The sequence below is a fragment of the Zingiber officinale genome, chromosome 7B, assembly GCF_018446385.1.
Source record: "Zingiber officinale cultivar Zhangliang chromosome 7B, Zo_v1.1, whole genome shotgun sequence".
Classification (NCBI taxonomy): domain Eukaryota; kingdom Viridiplantae; phylum Streptophyta; class Magnoliopsida; order Zingiberales; family Zingiberaceae; genus Zingiber; species Zingiber officinale.
Window position 1 is genome coordinate 39,143,217 of NC_055999.1, and position 27,110 is coordinate 39,170,326.

Genomic DNA, 27,110 nt, shown 5'->3' on the forward strand with positions numbered 1-27,110 from the left:
CCATGTTGGTTGTTTTTTCCCTTTCCTTTCAGCCTCCGCATTATACATTTTCAAGGCCCTACATGCATATAACCCGTGGGAATTGTATTGCCACATCAAAATACTTACATGTTTCAACAAAGGTAAGAAAAGAAGCCAAAAAACTTACATGTTGACAACATATTTCCAATCTTGATCACGAATGCGGTGACTAAGAGGATCCAACAAAAAAATAATCTCCTTCTCAACATTGATGATAGTCAAAATCCAGTGAAAACTACACAAAGAAATATAATTAGTGTATATATGCATCTTGCAAGTTCTCAAAATATCCAAGTGAGAGTGATATATAATGTTATTCTTACTCACCCAACGTTGCATGGCACAACAACCAATTGACCAGATGAGGTACCATCAGCAACTGATGGTCAATTATTTTTAGAACAGCTTGGCACCCGTGAATCTAATAATCAGTATCTATTCATAGAACACAACAATTAAGGCTCTTTATTCAAGCTTCTTCAACAATTCAAATGCTTGATCTAGTCTTCCTAAATAGAAGTTAGCCTTTGCCTTTAGGAGCCAACGCCAACGATATAGAAGAAAAAAAAACACTACAAAAGTTGCTAAAAGCCCAGAAAGAATGACATCCACTCATCACTTTGTTGTCTCAAACTCTATATCGAGCATTGGTCTTCAAGGAACAAGCCCAAGGTTCCACATCACTAAAAACGCATTGCATAAGATACAACAATATTAAAACAAACTGGGTTTTTAGAATAATGTAAAGGGAACAACAACACCGGAACAATGCAGAGGGATTTTGAATGTCAACCTGGAGTGTCGGAGTGTCAGTGCTTGAATTTGTGTTAAAAGGGTTATCTCTCACAGGCAACTCAATTTTGCCCATAGAATCACACGAATTTTGAAGAAGTATCAATAAAGAACTTACCATAAATCTATATGGTTAGTGACAAATTTGTTAATCATCAGCACATTGCTAACATAATGTGAGGAATTAATATTTATACAGTGCAGAAACCATGTCAAAGACCCCATCCTAGAATTTCATACAATATTAACAACAAGAATAACATTTCTGAAGCTAACATCAATGTGTATACAATAAGTAGATGACCACTTTTTGTGTGATTGTTGCTTAATTTTAGCCAAACAAGGGACTATAACTCATACTCATAAATCTACACGGCTCAAGCATAACTAAGCAGATCCAACACTAAGTTTTATAAAACAAAGTAGCTTCAAAATGGGTGCCAACGTAGAATATATTTGTTGGTTTCTTCAGCAAGCTCCATTCGACTAATAGTGACTTAAATGAAACATTTCGATCATCCATGCACCAGCATACCTAAGTCATTGTTGTTCATGCCTTTCTTCCAACAGAATACTCTCGATTAGTTGTGAGAACCAAACCATCAAAAATCAGCAGGTAACTCTTTCTTCCAAATATGTTACAATATAGTTAATTATTATGGTTCATATATGGCTAGAATGAGCTAACAGCAAAGCAGAAATACATATTTTTTCCTTTTTCAAATTACTCAAACACTTTTATGCATATCTTAGACACTGAGTGGATTCTTTATATACTTGGACCCTTCAATCAGGTAAAAATGTAATTTGCAAGAGAAACTAAGTATGACGATTATAAGTAAGGTGACTCATTGGTCAGATGCATAAGGGGTAAGAAACACAAAAGTTTATCTCCTTGCACCTTTCTCATAATTACAACTATTATTAATTTATGATCAACAAAAAGGATTTTGAGCCAGAAACATAGAAAATACATAAGCATAATGAATCACACCATCCTTATAATTATAATATCAAAATAGAAAAAAAAAACACCTTTCCTCTTTCTCAAAAATGCACATGATTGAAGAAATTATGAAGAATCAAGAAACATAGAAATAGTTGAAGTTTACACAGGGTGATGCGCATATACAAAAATGGAACATAAACCAAAAACACAAGGAGAAAGTGGAAAAAAGGGGGAATACATAAACCAAAAACACAAGGAAAATAAATAAAAAGCGCATACCACGTATTGGAACAACTAGATCCAAATACATCAAAGTTATATCTTCTTTCTTTAGTCCGATTTTGTATGAGGTCAAGACAGTCCTTTGACATGTCAAGACCTAAGACAATTAAGCTCTGTAAAGTAAGAAACAATCATCTCACGGCTAAACTCTAGAGAGAAAATTTTACTTGACAAAGAATAGGTAAAACATAAATAATCTGTTGTTAACACCTTATCATCCATAACTTGAATAATATGCATGCACTGCTTTTGTTCTACTTCAGTCAATGGCCTACATTTTACTGCCACCTACACAAAGAAACTAGAATGTGGCATTATAGTAACTCTTTTGAAAAATTATCAAATTTTTACTAAATTGAAAGGGATACCAATAAACTTGTAGTCCTTTTTGATGATGGAGCTCTAATGCTTGGCATTGCTGATCAAGTTTCACCAGGAGTAACCTCTACTAAAATAATTATGATACACATTTGAAATCTCAAATGTTTATTTTTTGACAATTTACAAACTTGTTCACCTTCTCCGATACTATCTGCTAGTCTTGTCATTAAACAAAGCTTCGATACTTGTCCAATTGTAGCCAAAGCCAACCAAGGATTGTTGCATGTCAGTATAGAAATTGTTCTATCAAACTCAAACAAGATCTAAAAGAAGAAACCAGTATTGCAAACTAACTTATCAGTCCTGTGCAGAGAAATATTCTCCCATAGTAAATCATCCTCCTACAAGAAATCAAGATCCAATTGCTCAAAATCTCAATTTTGCAATGACATCAGCATGCCAACAACCAAAAAGATGGGAATTTGGGACCTGAGGCCTGAGGTATCCAAGTTACAATATGTCGATCCTTCTTCGAGGGGGTAGCCGATGAAGGGGGTTCTTGTCAAGGACGTCAGCCATAAGGTTCCACGCGTAGGGTGAGTGTTGGTCGCTAAGGTAGAGGGATCTTGCCTAATGGAAGAAGCGACGACAACACCTGGCTGGGAGTAAGAGAACTTGAGCACGACCTCCACATCCTGCGAGGAGACACGGACGCCAGTGTTATCAAGGGCACGATCGACTGAGGAAGGGGTGGAGGAGGTGAGGATCTCGAAGAGAAAACAAACAGAGGCTTGATGAGGAGGAGGAGAAGTAGCGGAGGCGAGCGAAGCAGAGGAGGGAGAGGGAGGTGGGTGGTGGATTGACGAGGAGCGGAGGAGGGAGAGGGAAGAGGGTGATGAGAATTAGGGATTGAGGGTTTGTCGGGCGAGTGGAAGAGTGAAGTGTATACGGTGGATGGCGCGCTAGGTTTAGCTTTGGAGATAAGAGTGAAGTGTTGCAAATTTTGGCTAAGTATTGGTGGAAAAATTTAATTATTTTATTTTGGTTCATTAACACCGGGTTTTAAAAACCGCTGTAAAAAACGGTGTCTATTAACGAAAAAAAGGTGCTCATAGACATCGCCTAAAAAACCAATGTCTATGAGTGAAAATCTGCGCTCATAGACACCGATTTTTGGAAAAAACGGTGTAAAATATTCAAAGACATCAGTTTTTGCTTAAAACCGATGTTGTTCCACAGATGTCTATGAGGGTTTTTCTTGTAGTGTGTAGGAATGCATTTTTGGTTAACTCTGTTTTACAGGTTTGACCTTATCGATCGACCGAACACCAGGATCGGTCGACCAAACCAAGTTGATTCAGACTAGAGATCAGTTGGAGTAGAGTGACTAATCGGTCGACCAAACACATTGATGCGTCAATTGAACCCAGTAGACGTGGCATAGATCAGATTAAGTTGAGGTGAAGAAGGAAGCCAGACTGATCGGTCGACCGAACAATCATCGCATTAAAGGTGCATTAATGAAGAATCTTGTCGAACGGGGAAAGTGCACCGTACTTTCCCCGTTCGGTCGACTAAACAAGGTGATCAGTCGACTGAACCATTTATTGTCATCAATTTCTGAAGATAAGATCTCACTGAAGAAGGAAGGGAGTGGGTTTAGTCGATCGAACCCAAGGATCGGTCGACCGAATGTTGACGATTCTTATAAAAGTGGTGCTCGAGGTTCGAGGCTTGGCATCAATTTTGAGTTCATCTCTGTGCAAAGCTGCTATTTGTGCGACAATTCTACTACTCATCTCTAAGCAAGCTGCTGCTCCATTCAAGAAGTACCGACCAAGCTTCATTCTACATCTAGTGTCGGTATATTTTTATTTAGGTTGATTTGTACTTTATTTCAAGTAAGATAAAAGGTTGTTACTATCTTACACATTTCATTGTACTAATTGCTTCTTTTTAAAGCTTTTAGAAAGAAGAATTTTAGTGAATTACCCAACGGTGCAATCAAGAATCGTGGGTTTTGGAGTAGGAGTCGATCTAGGCTCCGAACTAAGTAACCAACTTGTGTCATCTGTTTTGCTTTTGTTTTGATTTTCGCTGCTTATTCTGAGTTTTTTTACAAGCAAAAGAAAAGTTTTTAAAGTACGATATTCACCCCCTCTCTATTGCATTCTTCGATCCTTTAACTTCTACACATGCCAAATGACATGGCCAGGAGTTTGCCCATGCCTTTCTCTAGAACAGACATAGCTATGGCCATGCCCTGAGGCACGACCATGTCTCCGAAATTGTAGATTTAAAGATCTGGCCGTGCCAAATGGCACGACCCAAAAGTAGAAAAGTAGAGCAGCCCTGCTTTGGCCATGCCAGAGGGCATGACCAAGCTTTGTGAACATAGCCAAGTTGGCTCAGGCAGTGCCGTAAAGCATGGCCATGAAGCCAGACAATGCTTTGGCTGTGCCAAATGGCACGACTAAGCTATTTTTCCAGAGACAAGTTGGCTCTAGCCGTGTCAAATGGCACGGTTAGGAAGCTGAAGGGTTTTTGTCCGTGTTCCAAGGCACGACCGCCCAGTGCCCTCACCTCTATAAAATGGGCACTTCATCCCCTTGGAAAGGGAGGAAGATCCAAGGTGAGAAGGGACCATCTAGGTCAAATCCTTGCATTTGGGGATGTCATCTGGGCGATTCGAGGCCATTCCATTACTCCATCCTCATCAACACTCTAAGATTTGCATTGAAGGGTTTCACTTGACATTAAGGATATGATTTCCTTCCCTTCCTTAGGGTTCTTGAAATTCTTATGTATTTGAGTTCTTGGATTGTAGTTCTTCTAATTATGGAGTAGATTTCTATTGTTCTAGGACATAGGAGTAATTATAATGTGTGGATGTTGTAAACTCTACTGAATTGTCAATTTCCTTATTTGATGAAGCTTGTATGACACTTGTTCTATTTGATAAAATGCTAGCAAGTGGGCTTTACTTATGAACATAAATTTATCTATCTATATTGCATTTCTATATGCATAGATTTAATTTCTGAGTTAAATACATTGTTGTATGTCTATGTCTGGGTGTGAACCTGAATTTTCATTAAATTGATGCATAAATTGTTGTCTCTTTTAAGTATATGCTCTGATATAATTCGGCATAACCTTAGGATACTTGTTTAAGGTTGAGCATCTAAGGTAACTATCTTTCTATATGGAACATAACCTTCTAAGGGAGAAAAATTCTATGTATGGATAAGTTTATCACTTGACCTAATGGGATTTCCCTAATCATATGCTACGTAAGTGACCTATGTAATCTAGAGATATACACAAGGGAGAGGCCTTGTGATAGGAGATTCTCTACTGAAAATCCAGACTCTCAAGTTACTTTTTCACTTGATAACATACTTAGTTACTAGCAAGGGAAGTACTTTGATACACTATCGTGGAGTGGTATTCGGTAGCAATTTTGACTATCCTGCAAACACACAAGTGGAAAACTAGGAAAGGACAAATTTGTAGTACAACATTCACTATCACAATGAAACTCATGGCTTAGAACATTTTCTAAACTAAGGACTTCCTTAGTTATTTTTCTTCTTTGTTATTTTTCTCATCTTAGTTGAAAACCCAAAAACAATGATTATCGATTGGTGTCTAGTTAAATTCGAAGTGTAAAACCCATTAGCATTTAATTCTTAGTCCTCATGGGATCGACTTATATAAATTTTATTACTTGACAACAACCGTGCGCTTGTGGTGACACACATCAAGTTTTTGGCGCCGTTGCTAGGAATTGAGTGTTTAAGTCTAGTTAGTTTACATTAGACTTTGTCTAGATAATTCTTCAATTTTTTAATTTTTTAATTCTTTAACTCTCGTGTTCTTTATTTTTTATCTTTCATTACTGTATTTTCCTTCTTGTCTTTAATTCTTCATTTCTATATTTTCTCATAATTTGTTTTTGATACCATGAGCACTAACATGCCAAGCAGACTCTTAAGAGAATTCTCTACACCAATTTCTATTTCTATAAGATTTTTATCTCCGATTGTGCAACCTCATATTGAGGCAAAAAGTTTCCAACTAAACCTAGGAATAATTACTATGATACAGGATCACAAATTTAGAGGAGAAGTATCAGAAAACCTATATCTGCACCTTGAGACATTCCTAGAGCTTTGTGATATTGTGAACTTGAGGGTGTATCAGCGGTTGCCATTCAGTTGGTGACATTTCCTTTTAATATCAAGGATAGGGCAAAGAATTGGTTTTATTCTCTCCGTCCTCAAAGCATCACAAGTTGGGAATAATTGGAGCAGTAATTTCTAAATTATTTTTCCCTCCAAGCAGAATAATGTATATGAGGAAGTGCATTACAAGTTTTGCTCAAGTAGATGGAGAATCGCTATTTGAAGCATGTGAGAGATTCAAAAGTTTATTAAAGCAGTGTTCTCATCATAGTTTAGAAAGGTGCCTACAATTGCACATATTCTACATGGAGATTTCTTTCTCAGATAAATCTTTATTGGATTCATCAACTGGAGTCTCTTTTATGAACAAAAGTGTAGATGAAGCATATACATTAATTAATCAAGTGATATTGAATCTCCAAGAATGGTCAGATAAAAGTTGGATGGATTCTCCCATGATAAGTCTAGAAGTGCAAGCCATGAAGGCAAAAGTGGTTGTTAAATAAAATGCAATTCAACCATTCTAGAATTTTAAAAATTATAAGTCACAAAATGAGGGGTTCAAATAGTTGAAGGCAAAGATTGATAGTATAGTTTTAAAATGGTTAAAAAATGACCCCCTCCTACCTAGATAAGGTCTAGAGAATAGTGTAATGATGTAACGACCACCCTTCTTACTACTACTACTCTCTAAGGATGACCGTTACTTAACTACTAACTCTACTTAACCGGTATGATTAAAAATCACATGGAAACCCTACCGAAAAATTTCGGCAGAGTCTCCCCTGTACCGGTGACCTTAAACTGACATACATAACATAATATACACAGCCACATGTGGCTGGAACACATATCAAACACACAGAAGGAATAACATCACCACGCAGTTTAATGAAATCAAATCATGCAAGTAATGAATAGCGGAAACAAAATAAAAACATACAATTAACTAACAGCGGAAGACTAAATGACTCATCTAATACATTCTTAATAAATGGAAATCTTAATAAATTCTTAAACTAAGTCCCAAGGCTTCCATAGTCCTGGCATCACACACCATCCACGCCACCTTGTCGCCTTCCTTTCTATATCTTTTCCTTTCCTGTATCTGCAGTAAGAGGAAGTGTAGTCTATAAGCAAAATTTGCTTAGTAAGCGCTATCTAACTCACAAAATCACGAATGTGCATGTATACGAAAAGAACTAAAAACTATATGCTCTAAAAAGAAATAAAGCATAAACATAACTGCTCATGTCAAACTAATAGCAAAGAAAAGCTAAGAAATCTACTCATCTAATCATGCTACTCATCTAATAGGTAGACATGAAACTACTCATCCACTAGATAAACATGGTAGAATAAAGAACTAAACTTACTGAATTCTAAACACCTTCTGAATCTTATTCCACTTGTTTAAAGACTTATTCTTTAATACTTTATACTTATGTAAAACTCGTTTTACTTGTTCAAAAACTTATACTTATAATACTTCAAAATAATAATCAACTTCTCTTGGGCCCGGCAACTGTGCTTTTACTTTTGTAACGACCCGACCCATTCGGCGGCCCATTTGGCGACCCTATGGTCGTCGACCGTCGACCGTCGGCAGAGCCGTTACTACTAGGTTATCTAAACCTAGGGACGACTATGGGAGCCCAGCCCAAAGACAGAGAGTCCAACACAGTGCCACTGATAAAAGTAAAATACTTGTTATCTTTTAATACTTTTATATAATGCCTCGGCATTTTCTTTAGCACCTTGTGTGCCAAAATCCCTAAAGTCTTGACTTTGGGATTTACTTAAGGCCTTGGCCTTTTTCTTTCTTTTCTTAATCTTTCTTATACTTTTCTTATAAAAGAATGCTTCTTACAAAACTAAAATGTTTAAACAAATTCTAACATTGCAATGCTTAAACAAAATCTGCATACAAGTTTAAACAGAAATCTGCATATTAAGCTTATCTAAAATCTGCATACTAAGCTTATCTAAAATCTGCATACTAAGCTTAACAAAATCTGCATACTAAGCTTATCTAAGGTCTGCATACTAAGCTTATCAAAAATCTGCATCTTAAGCTTAACTCATAGCAAACAAAATTGGAAAATAAATCTGCATATTCAAGAACAATAACTCAATAAATCTACACATCCTAAATTATTTCCAACTAAGCAAAGCAATAAGAAAGATTACTGCTGCTAACAACCTTTACACGTGGTATACTGAAGCACGCATCACTAGATCTACACATGTTGAATTATTTCCAACTAAGCAAAGTAATAAGAAAAAGATTACTGCTGCTAATAAAAGAGAATAATCCTTATACAAATTAGATATGAAGAACAAACCTAATAACCTTCTCTAACAAAGTACTCGAACAGAAAAGATACAGGAAATAGAATCACTTGCTCATTATCCTTAAGTTACCATTCCAAACTCGGAGAACAAGGAAAATTCAAACAACTACTAACCTTTTCGATACAAAGGAATAGACAATCATGCAAAGATAGGGCTACATAGGTCCAACATTCTAACTTCCAAAAAGAATTAGAAATCAAGCGATAACCTATAGAACACTCACGGCAGAAATCTTCAAAGACAAAACTCCTTACAGCATGCTTCAACAATCAAGAAGAACAAGCATAATCTTTACAGCATGATTCGAAATCAAGAAGAACAAGTCCAAAAACTACTCTCAGAAATCTAACTCACGCCAATAAGCATAAAACCAAAATCCTTAAACCACGGCAGCAAGGAAAGAAAATCTCGGAGCAATCCTACTGCAGGTGAGTAGCAACTTACCTTGCTTCTTGGACTCACAACCGAACAAAAAGGGCTTCTAGGACCTTGGCCGTCCGCCGGAAATGATTCCCTAACTCCCTTTCGTTTTCTGCCCGAGCTCCGCCATCGTACGCAGAAGAGAAGGAGAGAATGGTTTAAGTCACCGGAAAATAGAGCATCAACTTATCCCTTTTTATAACTTAATATTTCTGTTAACTCCTTAAATAAATTCGCTATCTTTTCTAAACAGACAAATCCAACATCAACTTATCCCTTTTATAATCCAATATTCTGTTAATTATTTTAAATAAATTCGCTACTTTTTCTAAACAAACAAATCCAACTTCAACTTATCTCTTTTATAATATTCTGTTAACTATCTTAAATAAATTTGCTATCTTTTCTAAACAAACAAATCCAAGATCAACTTATCCCTTTTATAATATTCTATTAATTATCTTAAATAAATTCGCTACCTTTTCTAAACAGAAAAATCTGTTTGCCCACCTGGTCAGCTGGGTTTTGACCGAGTCAAAGGTTGTGGGTTCAATTCTCGGCTTGGACATTTTTTTGTCGAAACTTCCTTCGTTTAGTAAAAATACCAAACGACCTCCAAAAATTACATAAAAATACTCTGAAAATTTCTAAAAATCCCTAGAATATTTCTATAGTATTTTTAAATATTTTTAAATTACTTTTAGGACTCTAATTGAGGAAATTTGGGCTGTTACAAATGATATTAAGTTAAGAAGTGGCAAGTATTATGAAGAACTTCAGGTAAATGACTTGTATAAAATTGAGGAGAAGAACAATAGAGGACCATAAAAACTCAGTTCCATTACTTTAGAACCCAAAAGCCACGAATACCTTTCCCTCAAAGGTTGATCATAACATCACCAGACAAACACGTTGAATCTCTGGCATGAGCTCAAAGGGAACTTGGGAAAAAAGAATGATCAATCCTTCCCAAGACCTCCACTAAGGATTCCTTTTTCACAAAGGCTAGTGGGGGCCAATGAAAACAAAGACTTTGGTAAATTTTGTGATACTAATAGGGGTGAGTGTAGATTTCTTGATGTGTATAAACATGGAAACTCTTCAGATGATGAGTGTAATGATAATGCAGTGGTCAACATGTTTTCACATCTACCTCCTGATTTTATAGGGCATTGTAGTGAAATTGAATTTTTAGATGATGAATGTGATGAGGTAGATCAACGTAAGGCTGTAAGTGAAGTTATTGACTCTCTTGTAGTTGATTCTCCTACTAAAAATATTGATGTGGGAATATTCTCCACCACATGTGTTAATGTTAATGATATGGAAGGAAGTGTAGAGAGCTATGTTGTGGAAGCAACATCTCAAGAATTACATCCTTTGTCCACACAACCCTCAGAGACTATGAGAATAGAAAGGATTGAACATGTGGTGGATCAATACATAGGGACATATGCAAAGATAGCAGAATCTCAAGAATTACCACCTTTAGTTGTACCAACACCTTAGCCAGAGCCAGAACCATCATTTGCTTTAGAAGAAGTCACACCCACATTTTTAGAAGTTTCAGGTATCTATTAGCAAAGTAAGGTTAGTATTTCTTGTGATATTTTAGAAAATTGTATAGAGGTACCTATAATTGACTTTGTTGGATGTGATTCAGTTTTTATTACTTATTCAGCTTATCTTGATATGGTTCTGGTTCTATCTTATAGAACATGCATGTGGAAGATTTCTTTTTCTTTTGGGTGTGTAGTGTTCACTTGGACTAAAAAATAAAAGCTCAATCTGAACCATCTTCGACCACCTGAAAGAACTTTTAAGAAGATGACGATGAAGAGAGAGTTACTTTACATTATAGCTCATATATTGAATGCTCTCTCCATAATAAGAGAGATTGGTAAGAGGATATTGAAATATCTTACCCTCTAAGAGTGAGATTTTGTTGAGTCTAATGAGGTGGTCGAGCTTAGGACCTAAAACAAGCGCTTCTTGGGAGGTAATCCAAGTTTCTTCCTTGTTATTATTTCAGTTTATTTTATTTTCTCTTTTCTTAACCTAATGCCTTTACTTAGTTTTTCTTGTCCATACTTCTTTTTTAGGATACATTGTTTAGGAGGCTTGAGGATAATAGAGTAATTTCATAACTTGATTGACTTATTAACTTGTCATGTCTCACTTAGTATCTCCTTTAACCTTAACTCTCCTTCATATTTGGCTTTATTTTCATTGGGACAATGAAAAGTTTAAGTCTGGGGGATGCATACTTAGATGCATATATATTGGGTTATAGTGTAGATTTTGATAATTAAATTTAGATTTTGATCAAAATAAAATTTTTGAGTCATTTTGAGTTGCATTACCCACACTATTACTGCTGACTTGTTCTCAAGTGAAAATACTAGCACATTTATTTCTTCACTTATGTATATTGTTTCTTGTGTTAGTATGTCTAGTGGATTGTTTTCTCTATCATTGGTAGCATGAAATGAGCAAAAGTTGTATTGATAATTTATGAGTAATGCCTGATATTAGGATCTCTTTCACTTTGCTGAATTATTGATTATTGATAACACCGAAAATAGTTATGATTCATTGAACTTGTAAGTACTAGTATCTCCATGGTGACTTCTCAAATTATAATTAGGTTACTGGATGAGGCTCAAATCATGTAAGCTCATTTGAAAAATAATATCCCAAAAAAATAGAGGTTTGTTTAAGTTTAATACTTTGTAAATACTCAAAGAAAAAATGTGATGGACAAGGAATAAAAAAAATAGTTGTCATGAATGGAAACTAGCAATTTTCCCCTTTGAGACGTTACTGGGAAATGAGTGCTTTGTTTCTCTTAATATTGACCACACCTTTGAGACCTAAGGTAAATTGAAAAGGATGAACTTTATGTTTGGCAGGTAAGTGTCTATCACCGAAAACATAAGGAACACAATTAAATGACGACTTGACTAGGCTTGGAGTTTGAAACTTGAAAGAATTTTGGCCACTATTGCACTGAGCACAGAGAACTAGCAATTAGGTCCTACTTATATTGCTTTGATAACCTGCTCACAAGTGAAACTATTTGATAGAGTTAAACGAATTCAATAGGGATTATGATGCATAAGTTCAATTCATAAGTTTAGATTGTAGGTTGTTGTTTGAGGACAAACAAAAGTTTAAATCTGAGGGTGTGATACGCGTAGATTATATATGTTAATTTGCACTATTTAACGCACATCGACTTATATTTCATGTCTATGATCTATGTGTTTTTTGCACCCTTTTGCATCATATGTCAGGATAATTACTATTTTATGTCTAGAGATCTACTCAGTGTTTATTTTCACTTTCAAGAGCATTTGGAGCGAAAACCAATCCAAAGATGCAAAAGAAGATCAATTGAAGAAGATCATAACCCAACCTTGCCTACCACAAAGAAAGAAAAACAAGAATTAGAGTGCTCAAGTCATTTCAGATGTAAATTTGGCCTGACCATGCCTTAAAGCACAACTAGAAGTAGTGAAGGCAAGAGGTTATACAAAATGGCAAGGCCAAGGAGAGGACCAGTGAAAAATTACTTCTGCCCGTGCCAAATGGCACAGCCAGGAGATTGCCTGTGCCAAATGGCACATCCAAGAGATTGCCCATGCCTTTCTCTAAAATAGACATAGCTATGGTCGTGCCTGAGGCATGACCATGCCTCCAGAATTGTAGATTTAAATATCTGGTCGTGCCAAATGGCACAACCCAGAAGTAGAAAAGCAGCTCTAGAGGCATGGCCGTGTCTCAGGGCATGACGATAGTTGTGTCTGTTCTGGAGAAAGGTATGGGCAAACTCCTGGCCATGCCATTTGGCATGGGCAAAAGTATTTCTATGTTGGTCCTCTGTTGGATCGAGACTGCGCTAGAGGGGGGGGGGGAGAATAACGCTCATGGCTTTCACGCGTTTCGTAATCGGAAAACTATCGATTAAAAACATATCGGAGTAATGAAGCAGAAATATCAAAGACACAAAAGACAGGGACACCAAGATTTACTTGGTTCAGAGCCTTGGGAGACTCCTACTCCAAGGCCCGCGATCGTTGATCGCTTTCGGTGGGCAACAACTATAATATCGTTAAAGATTACAATTTTAAAGTACAATCTTAAATTTGAAATGACAATTATACCGATGAAAAATGAAAATCTTGAAGCTTCGGATCGTCGGGACTTCTTGTAGCTCAACCGGAATGTCTCGTTAGCAGCGTACTAAAGAAGGATTGCTTTTTTGCTTGAGTTCCCTAAGCTGCTGGTCGAAATGGCCTTAAATAGCTTGTTGAGGGTGCCTCCAAGCTTGTCCGAGGCACCTCCAAGTTGCCAAGTCAGCCGCATGGATTAGCACAGAAGTGGTCGCAGCTTATCTGGTTAAAGGCGCCTCCATCACCCTTTGTGGCGCCTCCATGCCTGTCTGAGGCATCTCCAGATCTGTCCGAGGCACCTCCAGCCCTGCTGCATGCGCTGGATCTGCCTTGCACCTGAGGCGCCTCAAGCTCCATGAGGGCGTCTTAGGTACCGTTCATCCAAGGCAAATCTTTGTGTTTTAGTACCTGCAAGATATGTTAGTCCCAAAATACCCTACAGCACAACGTTAGCACATAACAAACATAATAGATGAAATGTTTGGCAGCCTCTGGGCTATCCGGTTCTGACTTCAGATTTCCAACCAGAAACCCTAGGTCGAACCGACGCCTACTGTTCCCTCTTCCGGGGAACGCGTCCTCACCTACTCCACTCAGGAGAGCATACCCTTTTGCCAGTCTGGTCCTCCAGACCGACTGGACAATCTGCCTAGGGTTACCACCCCCTAGGACGTAGGGTTACCACCCCTAGGGTTTTTTCTTCACCTAGGGTTACCACCCCCTAGGACCTAAGGTTACCCCCCCCCTTAGGATTTTCCTCCACCTGGGGTTACCACCCCCTAGGACTTAAGGTTGTCGCCCCTTAGGGTTTTCCTCCACCTAGAGTTACCACCCCTTAGGACCTAAGGTTACCACCCCTTAGGATTTTACACTTGCCTAACCGTAGTTAGGACTTTCCTGAAAACCTCATATAAAATCGTTAGATAACAATTAACCTTAACTTTGAATCCCTTTTGTCATTATCAAAACTAAGGTTTGATCATCGGATGCTTCCCGCACCAACAATCTCCCCCTTTTTTATTATGACAACTGAAATTCAAAGTTAAGCAAAAGGATAATAATGAAAAGATACAAAGCATTACCAATCATAGGCACAAGCATAAAGATAGCACAATTTTAGCACATACAATGATAAGCTCCCCCTTAATACAACTTCCCCTTTTTGACTAAACAATTTTTTTTTAAAATAATTCTTTTTAAAATATTTCTTTGAGCTTTCTTTGAATTTTCTTATACTCTCCCCCTTTGCCATTTATCAAAATAACTAAGGGAGAAAGAGAAGGAAAACAATTAGTATAAAAATAGGGTGTTAAACAGACGCTTAGTTTTTAAAAGAGAAAAAAAAATTTAAACTTGCTTTAATAAACACTTAGCTTGTCGGAATTAATTGCATTATAAAACATATAGCTAAGTGAAACATAACTTTTCTTTAAAAACTAAGTTTGGAAAAGTATTTTTAACTAAGTCAAGTATTTTTGAAAAGTAACTTAGCTAAGTTTTGAAGTACTTTGCTAAATTTAATAATCCTTTGAAAGACACTTAGCATAAAAAAAAATTTAGAATCGCTTTAGACGCTAAGTTTGAAATACAGAAACTTAGTCAAATTTGAAATTATTTTGAAAAATGCTTAACTTAAAAACTTGTAAAATTTTAACTAAGGCCATTTTCACTTTGAAGAAACAAAACAAAATAAAAAAATATTCCTAAAGTCCAAGCATGAGTAACTGAAAGGTAAATACTTAATTCCTTGGCCACATGTCTAACCATTAGTTACTAGTTGATTACCTAGAGGGCAACAACTTTCACTCGGTTAGTCAAGTTAAGCTTAGAATTCTAGTTAGATTTAACTAAAAATGGATAACTTAACTTGATTAATATATATTGGTATTTATTGTCTAGATTTACTACGATGCACAGTAATAAGCATTCTGAAGTCTAGACTGTACCATTTGCATCTCACCTCATTCTAAGTTTTTCAAACACAAACAAGGTAAGCCTAGTGTGCTTGTGAGATGCTCTGGCTAAAAACTAGGGGAACATGATTTCTAGGGGTGAATTCCTAGGCTAAACCAGAATTTTGAAAAAACTAACAAAATTTGGAATTTTGAAAAATAGTTTTCCTAAGATTAATTTTTTTAAAAAAATAAGTTAAGAAAAGTAAGCAGAGAATGAGTTCTATTCTACTAAGCAAATCCCTATTTGTCTTCTAAGTGAACTAAACTCAAGTTCAGGTAAGGGCTTTGTGAATAAGTCAGCTAGGTTTGATTTTGACTCAATGTAGTTATGTACAATATCACCCTTAGCTACGTGATCTCTTACAAAGTGGTGCTTTACTTCTATATGTTTAGTCCTTGAGTGGTGAATTGGGTTTTTGGTTAGATTAATTGAACTTATATTATCAATTGAAATTTTTGTTTTATGATATTCTAGTTGATAATCATTTAGTGTATGCATCATCCATAACAGTTGAGATGCACATTCACTTAGGGCTATATACTCAGCTTCAATGGTAGATAAAACAACACAATGTTGCTTTCTGCTTGACCAACTTACTAGGCACTGACCTAGAAATTGACAGCTACCACTTGTGCTTTTTCTATCTGGCTTGCACCCAGCATAGTCTGAGTCCGAGTAGCCAGTCAGATCAAGGGTGCAACACCTAGGGTACTATAATTCTACATTTAGGGTCCCTTTAATATATCTTAGTATTATTTTAATAAAGGTTAAGTGAGACTCTTTCGCACAAGATTGGTATCTTGCACACATACCTACAGCAAAAAGAATATCTGGTTGGCTCGCAGTTAGGTACAGTAGACTTCCTATCGTACTTTGATAGTATTTCAAGTCTTCTGATTTACCATCTAAGTCTGAATCAATTTTAATATTAGTGGCCATAGGTGTATTGTTACGCAACCGCAAGTGTACGATTTCGTCGTCAGTAATATAAAAGATTTGTCGAATCCACAGGGACTGTTGATTAAGCACTAGAGATGTCGCAAGTAGGTTATCTAGACAGTCGAAAGTTAGCTTTGGCGCTTGCAAACTAACGAGAGTGATTGAAGAGAGAAAGAAGGTTGAGAGAGAGAGAAGAGATCTTGGAGGGAATGAACTTTAGGAGATGGATTCTAGGATTTCGATTTCATTGTAATACTAGAAGATACTACATAGATTGCTTAGTTTCTACCCTTTATGTCCATGCCCTTATAGGAAGTTAGATTGGTCAATATCCCTAAGTATCAAATAGAGACGGTCCCTATGAAATCCTGTAATGGTTAACCCCTGTCACTAGGGCGCCTCAGTAGATCACAGGAATTCGTGCCTAGTAAATAGCAATAAGGATAAAGGTAGATGGTACGGGTTCCTACTTCCTTATAGAGGAATTGCCTCTCCTTTCAAGAGAATGTCCTAGATGTCTGTGAACGGGTTGTCACTAGGGCCCCTCGGGTATACGATCTAGAGCACTCTCTCTACGAGAGGAGCAATTCCTATGGGATTGTTTCTCCTTTTAAGGGAACATCTTAGACGTCCAGAAAGGGTTACCCCTGTCACGAGGGTACCTTGGTCAATACGCTCTAGGGCATCCCCTTGCATGATCAACAATCCTCCACATCAATTAACAAAGCGTGCAAGAAACATAACTATGTCACGCACACAACTTCATCAAGTATGAACAAGGCATAAACAATTCATTGAATAGAAATAAGGCGAATCAACATAGTTCTACATCTCCATCGTATTAAAAATACTTCCTAATCCTAGAATAGGATGTCTACTCCATTGTGGTGGAAGAACAACCCCAGAACATAAAGAAAAGTATACTTACAACCCTAGAAGGAAAGGAAGAAGAGATGCTTGATGATTCCGATGTCTTGGGGATGCTTCCTTGCTCCGGAGATGGACAGATCGTAAAGAGGGGAGGGACGAAGTCCCGAACCAAAGATGAACCCAAGAATAGGTTTCTTGACCCTTTTATAAGCTAGGGTATGTGCGTCGCACGACCCGTGGCACGGTCGTACAAGGTTGGCACGACCATGCCCATCCTCTCCTCTGGTGAAGCTGCACGGCCGTGCCGATTGGCACAGCCGTGTGGTCTCTGGCTTCTGCTCCCTGAGGCATGACCGTACAAGGATGCACGACCAGGCATTCCTTTGTCTTGGCCTGGGGTGGCACGACCATGCAATGATGCACGACCGTGTGCTTCTTTACCTCTGCCATGGCCGCATGACCGTGCAAGGGTGCACGGCCGTGCACTGCTCCCTTCTATCTGGTCACACGGCCGTGTGTTGCATGGCCGTGTTCTTTGGCTTGTTTCGGTGCGTAGATAATCGTCGTTTTTGCTCCGAAAGTCATCCCTGTCAACACAAAACTAAACAAAGAGCAGATATCCGAACAAAAGAATATATATAATGAATACAAGATGAAAGAGACAATCATGCAATGAATATATATGAATAAAGTACGTGAATGTGCGCTAAAACATGCGTAAATGATCATAATATTTGCGCACATCACACCCCAGATTTAAACCTTTGATTGTCCTCAAGCAAAACCCGCAATCTAGATTCATGTGGTTAGATAGTGCATCATAATCTCTAGCAAGTCAATCTAATTCTATCAAGTGATTTCATTGGTGAGCAAGATACAAAAGTAGTTTAAGTATGACCTAAGTAGTAGTCCTCCGTGCTCAGTGCAAAGGTGGCCTAGATTTATCAAGTTTCAATCCCTAAGTCTAGTCAACTCGTCATAAAATTGTGTTCCTTATGCTTCCGGCGAAAGGCACTTACTTGCCACACGCAAGGTTCGTTCCCCTCAAAAAATGCTATGCATCGTCTACACAAGGTCTCAAAGGAATACTTAGTATCAAGAGAAACATAACATTCATTTTCCCAGTAACCTAACTCGGTCTCAAAGGGGTGAATTGCTAGTTTCCACTCATGACAACAAATTTTTTATCCCTTGTTTTTTTTTTCATTCATTTTTTTTCTTTTTGAATCTTTGCAAAGTACCAAACTTGAACAAACTTTCAAATTTTTTTTTTTTGGATTAATTTTTTTTTCCAAATGAGCTTACATGATCTGAGTTTATCCAGTAACCAAAATGTAGTTGAGAGGTCACCATAGAAGCACAAGTACTAGTCCAATTCTATGAATCATGACTATTTTAGAGTTATCAACCATCAAAAATAGGTAGTGTATAGAGATCATAAAACAAGGCCAATACTTAAACTCTTATAGTAAAAGCATTGCTCACTTCATGCTATTAAAGATTAAAAAGATATATCACTAAACATACTAGCATTATAAGTAACACATAAAATCTAGAATAAACGTGCTGGTATTTTGCAATAAGGAACAAGCAATCATAATGTGATGTAAGATGCAACTAGCAAAAATTTTATTATGCAAAAAGAAATAAGCAAAAAATAAACTGAACCAAATGCATCTAATGCATCCCCCCAGACTTAAACTTTTCATTGCCACAATGAAAACTAAAAATAATGTGGAGGAGATTTAAAGTAAGAGAAGTTACCAAATGATACGTGCCAAATATCCATGTCATGAACTTCTCCATCATGTAGTTGCCCTCCTCCTAATATTTGAATCCTATAAAAGAAGATTGACAACAAAAATTAAGTAGAGGATACATGTTTATTATAAAGAAAGAACTGAAGACATAAATAAAATAAGAAAGAACTTGGGTTGCCTCCCAAGAAGCGCTTGTTTAAGGTCATTAACTCGACCACCTCATTAGATTCATCGAAATCTTGCTCTTGGAGGGGTAAAATATTTTAGAACCCTCTTACCAAGGGCTCTTATTATACAGAGAGCTTTCAATGTTGGAGTTAAGAAGTGAAGTATCACTCTCTCCATCTTCGTCTTCTTTAAAGTCCTTTCAGGTGGTCGAAGATGGTTCAGATCGAGCTTCCAATTATAGGTCCCAAGAAAATCTGCACATCCAAAAGAAAGGCAAACCTCCCTGTAACGCCCCGGCCCGGGCGGGCCCCACCCGGACCGAACCAGGAACGACACCAGAATTACCTATCGGTTTGATGACTAGCTCCACAGACCACCGGAGGTCCTTTCAGCGTGCTTTGTCCTCACTCGCACGCACCCTGGAAAACTTCCCAGGAGGTCACCCATCCTCAGATTTCTCCAAGCCAAGCACGCTTAACTTTGGAGTTCTTAAGTTTGGGCTTCCGAAAAGGAAGGTGCACCTTGGTGATATGGATAGTACCATCTAACCTTTTAAGTTATACTTAACCAGAATCTCATAACCGGGGTATTACAATCACCCCCACTTAAAGACACAACGTCCTCGTTGTGTAACCACAAATCACACCACAGACAAATCCCAGAATTTCCCTTGCTAGGTGGTGCCCTGGGTGCTCCAGCCACAGGCGCACTCACGGTCGCAAGGCGGGCCCCACCCGGACCGAACCAGGAACGACACCAGAATTACCTATCGTTTTGATGACTAGCTCCACAGACCACCGGAGGTCCTTTCAGCGTGCTTTGTCCTCACTCGCACGCACCCTAGAAAACTTCCCAGGAGGTCACCCATCCTCAGATTTCTCCAAGACAAGCACGCTTAACTTTGGAGTTCTTAAGTTTGGGCTTCCGAAAAGGAAGGTGCACCTTGGTGATATGGATAGTACCATCTAATCTTTTAAGTTATACTTAACCAGAATCTCAGAACCGGGGTATTACACTCCCACAAGTATGTAATATTAGAAGGAACTAGAACCATATTAGTATGAACTGAATATGCATCAAAAATTGAATCACATCCAACAAAATCAATTATAGGTACCTCTATGAAATTTTCTAAAAGATCACTAGAAATACTAACCTTGCATTGTTGAGATGTACCTGAAAGCTCTAAATAATGGGATGTGACTTCTTCAGAATTAAGAATTGGTTCTAGTTCTAGCTCAGGTGGAACTGGCTCTAAAAGTGGTGATTCTTGGAGCTTTGCTTCCATTGCATAAGTTCCTACACATTGGTCCACAACATGCTCAATCCTTGCAACTCTCATAATCTCAGAAGGTTGCGTGGATAAAGGAGGTGATTCTTGAGATGCTGTGTTACGCTCCGCAAGTGTACGGAAATGTCGCAAGTAATATAAAAGATTATCGTATCCACAGGGACTGGAATAAGCACTAGAAATGCCTCAATGCGAATTAGCTAAACAACTATCCAATTGTTTCAAATGCAAAGTGAAGGTAAACAAATCTAATATTAAAGATCAACAAACAAGAGTTTAGTGTTTTGGGTTATGATAAGGGGAGATTCTAGGAGTTTCGGTTTATTTGTAAGATTTCTTGAATGTAAATGGTTCACCAATTCTTATCCCTCAATTGCCAAACACTTGTAGAAAGTTGCCGGTTCTCTCTTGCAATAGATAACCGGCTAAGGACTGAGAAATGTATCTAAATATGATCAATTAGACGTGAACCTACGTTGTCCTTACACAGAAGCGCACCTATTACTATGCCTTCCTCGGATATCAACATAGAAGCCCACAACTTATTAATCTATCAAGATACAAGAAACTAATCACAAAATCCATCCTACTCTCTTGAATATTCATATTTCCTCTTTAAGATTATCTCTCAAACGTCCTTACACGGGCTTGCACCTGTCACGTGGATCCCTCGGATGATCGAGTGAGAGTTTATCTTTACTAAGTCCCCAAGAAATCCAAACAATCAATCAAGAATGAGAATTAAGCACAAATCACCATTAATCATTCAAGATCTAATTGATACAAGCAAGACATTGTCATTGAAACAAGAAATTGGCAAATCCATAAGAGATTACATCAATCCATCATACAAATACTCCCTTAATCCTAGAATACAAGATCTACTCCATGAATCGAGGAAGAATACCCAAAGAAATAAAGATTACAAGCATTTCTTAAATCCCCAATCCAAGAAACCAAGAAAAGGGGGAAAGAGAAAACTTATCTACGAAGAAGCCTCGTCTTCGGATCCAATCCTCGCTCCGGAGTCGAAATCGTCAAGAACTCCTCTCGAATCACCCAGAAATCCTCCCAAGAATGGGAGGATACCACCAAATCTTGCCTTCTCCCAAAGGGGGAGAGATCCTCTTTCAATTCATGAAGGAGGGTTTAAATAGAGGAGGAAATCGGGCGCCACAAGACACGGCCATGTCCTCTTCCTTCTCAGCCAAAGCTGCCCGGCCGTGTGACTCACACGGCCAGGACCCTTCTGTTCTCTGGAAATGCTACACGGTCGTGTGGTGCACACGGCCACCACCTGCTTGGCCTCTGGAAACCTCACATGGCCGTGTAGATCTACACGGCTATGTAAGGCATCTGCTCTAATTTCTTCAAATCAAGACACGGCCGTGTGAGATTCACACGGCCATGTCCTCTTCCCTTCCTGTTAAAACTACACGGCCGTGTGGTGCACACGACCATGACTCTCTCCTTCAATTCCTTCCAAGCTTGTCCGAGGACGCATAATCTTCACCAATTTCGACTCCTGTGTACAGAAAATACACAAAAAGCAGATCTCCGAACCTAAAGAGTAAATATGCTAAAAGGAAAGATGGAAGTATAGAAATGCATAGATCAAGCATGCTCAAAGTATGTAAATGTGCGTAAAAACATGCATAAAAGAGTATATAATTTACGCACATCACACCCCCAGACTTAAACCTTTGCTTGTCCTCAAGCAAAATGCTGCAGTCTAAATTCATATGTTCTATGACACATTCATAAAACCTAGTGCACTTTCCTAACTCTATCAAAAAGTTTCATTAACAAGCGTGATCATGGAAACAAGTAAAGTATGGTTCAAGCATAAGAATCTTGTGCACAGTGTAAAAGTAACTCAACACCCTTCAAGTCTCAATCCATGTCCTAGTCAAGTCGTCATCAAATTTAAATTCCTAATGTTTCCAGTGAAAGACAAGTAACCAGTGATAGGCACTTACTCACCATTCACTTGGTTCATATTTTTCAACTAGCCCAAGGTCTCAAAGGTGTGCTCAATCTCAAGGGAAGCTAGGCAGTCATTTCCCCAGTAACCTAACTCGGTCTCAAAGGGGTGACTTGCTAGATTCCACTCATGACAACTGTTTTTTATATCCCTTATTTTTTTTTACTTTTTTTTTATAAGTGTTTGCATTGTACAAAACTTATTCACAAATGTTCTTTTAGCACACATGTTGGGATATTTTGATTTTTCCAAATGAACTTTAATGATTTGAGCCTCATCCAGAAACCAAAATGAAAGTTGAGAAATCACCATGGAAACCAAGTACTAAGCAAACAAGATGAATCATGACTATTTCAATGACATCAACTATTCAAGCATCAAGCACAAGTGTAGTGAAGATAAAATCCTTAAGGTTGAACCAAAACTAAAACTCATCACCATAAGATTCTTAGCTTATTAATGCTTCCCAAGATAGAAAAAAGAACTACACAAAGTTTACTACTAGCATCATTCGAACATCATGAATCAAGACAATAATCGTGCTAACATTTCACTTGAATCCAAGAAAGCATATAAGTGAAGATTTGATGTTCTCAAATTTTTTTTTTTTTTTTGCCATGATTATTTCAAAAACAAGCAAAATAAAGCAACAAGCAATGAAAATATGAACCAACATGAAAAACTAACAAAAACTAAAAACTAAAAACTGAAAACCAAACTAAACAGTACATGACACCCCCCCAGACTTAAACTTTTCATCGTCCCGATGAAATCAATATGGTGGAGGAGGTGGAAAATCAGGGAAGAAAAATGCAAAATCTTTAACAAACCATTTAACTTCGTTTCTGAAAAAATTATGATACTCAAACAATTTATCAATATCATCCTGCACAAATCTCATAAAACCTCTAAGATCTTCATGAAATTCCATTTTAGCCTTATAAGCATTCATCATTTTAGAAATCTTATCACACAATTCTCTCTCACTCTTAAAACAATTTTGTAGCTTTTTAAATAGTTCTTCCTCCATAAGCTTCTTATTCTCAAGAAATTCATTAGTTGAATCTAAATCACTATGAATATTATTTAAAGCAGAATTAAGTTCTTGAAACATAAAACTATGAATCTCTTGGTTACCCTTAGAAACATTTCTTGGAGTAAAAGATGACAAAGCTCTAGATTGTTGCCTAGCTAACTTTAAACACCAATTCTCTTTATTATGAATTGTAGTAAAATCATGATTGGGCAATTTTAAAGGGAAACCATTTTTAATGAATAAACTAAATCCATGCTCTTCATGCTTAATCATTTTCATTGCTAAACATGAATTCAAATCCAATGTACAAGAACTCTCCACCACCTCTAATTCACTCAAATCACATCCTAATACTAAGGCCAATTGAGTAAGTAATCCCCCTAAAATAATAGGTGTGGTAGAATTCGATTTCCCTAATTTTGCCAAATGTCTAAGAAAGAAATAACCAGAATTAATTTGAACATTTTCAACCATTGCCCACAAACAATACAAATCTATAAGTCTTACTGATCCCTCTTTGTCCTCCCTTCCAAATATAGTGTTTTTCATGAATAAGTAAGCATATTTAAAAATAGGATTGATAATTTGGAAAACTCTAGAATTATGAGGATCAAATAGCGGTTGTTCAGAAATTTGTCGCCAAAAATGTGAATTCTCAAATTGGGGCAAAATCACACACACATCATTCTTTGGTAATTCATAACAAGTATTAAAATCTCCCAACGTCCATTCATAAATTTCATTAAACAAACGAAATTTAAGCTTCCCCCCACCTTGAACATTATCAACCTCTATTGAGCTTAAAAATTCAAAAACAATTCTAGGATAAGTAGGATATTTTATGTTCACTAAACCACTCCATCCTATCCTTTCAAATAACCAAAATAAATCATCCTTAAACCCCAAAGTTTCTAAAGTTTCAACATCAAGAAACCTAGTGCTTAAAAGAGGTCGTTTACATAAAGAAGAATATCTATACCGTTGCTCATCACTAGAGAAAATAATACCAAAGTCATTAGAAATACCTTTAAGGCAAACATTCCTCTCCTCTCTTGCAACCACCTTCTCCTTCCCTTTTCTTGTGGCCGAAATCTCCTCAATCACGTTTTCCATGGAAGAAAATCAAATCTCCTTAAGAAGAATGAGAAAGAAAAATTAGAAGAAGTAGTTTAAATCTTTAGAAATGGAAAAATAGGAAAGAGGAACGAGCGGCGGTACACGGCCGTGTGCCGCCCACACCCCGTGCCCTAATTCCCTAAAAAGATGTGGATCAGGCTGTGTGATATCACACGGCCATATTCATTTCTCATCGCACGGCCGTGTCTGTGACACGGCCCCCTTCTCTTTCTTCTCTGGATTCCAGACGCGGGCCGTGCCTGGGACACGGCCTAGACCTTTTTCTCCTCGGGATTCTTTACACGTCCGTGTTTGAGACACGGCCTAGACCTTTTTCTCCTCGGGAGATCCTACACGGCCGTGTCTGGATGACACGGCCCAAGCACTTCCCTTCTCTGTAACCTTTGCCTGGCCGTGTATAGCACACGGCCGGGCTCTGTTTTGCACCTAACCTGAAAACAAAATCAAAAGAATGCATCAAACTAAAAGAAATTAAAATACAAATCAAAACTAACTAAAAGAACCCTTGGGTTGCCTCCCAAGAAGTGCTTGTTTAAGGTCTTTAGCTCGACCAAACTTGATCATTCACTTCTTTTCCTCGCCCTTGGAGGACAGATATACTTTTCGTTTTTGTTGGGAGATCTTCTCCCAACATCTTCCACCACATTGTCTCCTTCGTTTGGTGGCCTTCCATGAGGATGGAAATTCCATTCCTCAAGTTTATAAACGCTTGTCCTGCTACAAGCATTTAAAAGAGACGAGACATGGTTAGAGATATTAGATAAATCATATTCCAACCTTTCCTTACTAATTACCAAAGAAAGCTTATGATTTTTGACATCAATTATAGCTCCAGCTGTAGCAAGGAAAGGTCTTCCTAATATGATAGGAATCCTGGGGTCCTCTTCCATGTCCAACACGACAAAATCTGTGGGAATAACATTCCCATCCACCTCTACTGGCACATCTTCTATAATACCCAAAGGGTACCTGCAGGAATGATCGGCAAGTTGAAGTGTCATAGTAGTAAGTTTAATGTTTTTGAGACCTAATTTATTACAGATTGAATAGGGAATGAGGCTAACACTTGCCCCCAAATCACAAAAAGCTTTTTCAAAAAAATCTTTTCCTATGTTGCAAGGAATATAAAAGCTCCCTGGGTCCTTTAGTTTTGGGGAAGTGTTCTTCTCCAAAATAGCACTACATTCCTCACTAAGCGCAATTGTCTCAACCTCTCCTCTTCTTCTCTTGTTTGACATGAGATCCTTCAGGAATTTGGCAAATCTAGGCATTTGAAGAATAGCATCAATAAGAGGTACCTCTACACAAATTTCCTTAACTTTTTCTAAAAACTTGCCAAATTCTTCATCTTTCTTGAGCATTGTAAGTCTCTGAGGAAAAGGGACAGCTTTGCTCTGATGGTTCAGTGGAAGAGTCTCTTCAACCTCAATGGTACTCTCCTCATTAGCTTGAATCTGATTTGGTATAAGAGGAGAGAGCTCTTCTTCTTTTTGTATCCCTTTTAGAGCAGTCACTTGGGAGTCTCCCAAGGTCCGTCCGCTCCTAAGCTCAATTCTATTGCAATGCTCCATAGGATTCACATCAGGTTTTCCTGGAAGTTATCCTGGTGCTCTGGATGATGAGGAAGCTAGTTGGGCAATTTGACTATCCTGGATCTTTTGATGCTTTTCAGAATTATCCATTCTCTGAATGAGCTTTGCTAAATCTTGCTTCATTTCATTCTGACTTGAGATAATTTCTTCAAGCATCTTTTTAATATTTGACTTTGGTAAGCCTTGAGAAGATAGATGTTGAAAATTTTGTTGCCCAGCTTGAAAATTTGGTCTTGCCCCCATAGATGGTCCTTGATCTTGATTATTTCTGTAAGAAAAATTGGGATGACTCTTCCATCCAGGGTTATAAGTATTTGAGTATGGGTTGTTCTGCCTTTGATTGTAACTCATGATTGCATCACATTGTTCCAGTTGATTGATTTGTGCAGTGATAGCTCCCAATGGACATGAGTCATTTGAGTGCTCTGAACTCCCACATACTTCACAAGATGTACTAATAGCATTGACCATATTAGCACTAGTCCCCATATTCTCAAATTTCTTTGTAAGAGCGTCCAATTTTGCAGACAAAAGAGTGACTGCATCTACATCAAACTTCCCTGATGCTTTAATTGTTGGGTTTACAGAAGAATAGCCACCACTTCTTTCATTTGCCCATTGATGATGATTTTGTGCTACACTGTCAATAATTTCTTCAGCTTCATCTAAACTTTTATTCATAAGTGCCCCTCCAGCAGCTGAATCAAGGGACACTTTGGTATGATAGTTGATACCATTATAAAAAGTGTGCAACACTAACCATCTTTCCAACCCATGATGTGGGCATTGTCTGAGCATACTATTATATCTATCCCATGCTTCAAAAAGAGATTCTGAGTCAGTTTGCTTGAAGCTTGCAATTAAATTCCTCATAT

At 37.7% G+C, this 27,110-nt stretch overlaps 1 long non-coding RNA gene and 2 other non-coding genes across 3 annotated transcripts; 1 reads left to right on the top strand and 2 right to left on the bottom strand.

The window, feature by feature from the left end:
- Window positions 1-2,262: 2,262 nt before the first annotated feature.
- LOC122005693 lies at window positions 2,263-2,878 on the bottom strand. Its single transcript, XR_006118465.1, has 3 exons — window positions 2,855-2,878; window positions 2,413-2,766; window positions 2,263-2,332 (listed from the first exon to the last, which is right to left on the bottom strand). It is a non-coding gene; the product is annotated as an uncharacterized LOC122005693 (long non-coding RNA).
- A 3,842-nt stretch (window positions 2,879-6,720) lies between these two features.
- LOC122007483 lies at window positions 6,721-6,826 on the bottom strand. Its single transcript, XR_006118976.1, has one exon. It is a non-coding gene; the product is annotated as a small nucleolar RNA R71 (small nucleolar RNA).
- A 20,178-nt stretch (window positions 6,827-27,004) lies between these two features.
- Window positions 27,005-27,110, top strand: LOC122007567. The gene has a single exon (XR_006119039.1). It is a non-coding gene; the product is annotated as a small nucleolar RNA R71 (small nucleolar RNA).